Source organism: Calidris pugnax, unplaced genomic scaffold, assembly GCF_001431845.1.
Source record: "Calidris pugnax isolate Ruff unplaced genomic scaffold, ASM143184v1 scaffold25, whole genome shotgun sequence".
Classification (NCBI taxonomy): domain Eukaryota; kingdom Metazoa; phylum Chordata; class Aves; order Charadriiformes; family Scolopacidae; genus Calidris; species Calidris pugnax.
In genome coordinates this window covers 4,263,126-4,263,539 of record NW_015090805.1, presented here as the reverse complement: position 1 = coordinate 4,263,539, position 414 = coordinate 4,263,126, and the positions used below count along the sequence as shown (strand labels likewise).

Sequence of the window (414 nt, the reverse complement as noted above, 5' to 3'; positions counted from 1 at the left end):
TTGGGGGGGGGGGGGAAGGCAGGGGAAGGAAGCGTCCTCAGTGCCAACCCCCCGCGAAGGTTGTTCTGCTGTTTGAAGAATTACTGGTAAGTTACGAGCCGTCACTTGGCTAGGGTAAGCTAGTTTAAATGGTAACAGGGCAATTTCGCCCTTCTCCTCCGCACGGCTGCCGGCAGCCGGCGCGACGCGTTCCACCCGACAGCCGCAACCGCGACCCCGCTCCCGCTCCCCCAGGAGGGGAAAAGGCAAAGGGAAAGCCCCCGAGCGCTCACCATGCGAGATGCTGTGGAGCAAGGCGACGGCCAACATCCACATGCCCCCGCCGCTCCCCCGCTCGCCGCTCCGGGCTCGCCCTCGCCCGCCGCGCCCACGGCCGGGCCGGAGCTGCCAGGCAGCGCGCAGCGGGTCCGGCCG

At 68.4% G+C, this 414-nt stretch overlaps 1 protein-coding gene across 1 annotated transcript in view; it reads right to left on the bottom strand.

Moving 5' to 3' along the window:
- Nucleotides 1-309, bottom strand: part of DSCAM (Down syndrome cell adhesion molecule) — a 484,086-nt gene extending 483,777 nt beyond the window's left edge. Inside the window, exon 1 of the mRNA XM_014938224.1 lies at nucleotides 273-309. The gene's annotated coding sequence lies outside the window, so the exon portion shown is untranslated. The remainder of the gene's footprint in view (nucleotides 1-272) is intronic.
- Nucleotides 310-414: the final 105 nt, after the last annotated feature.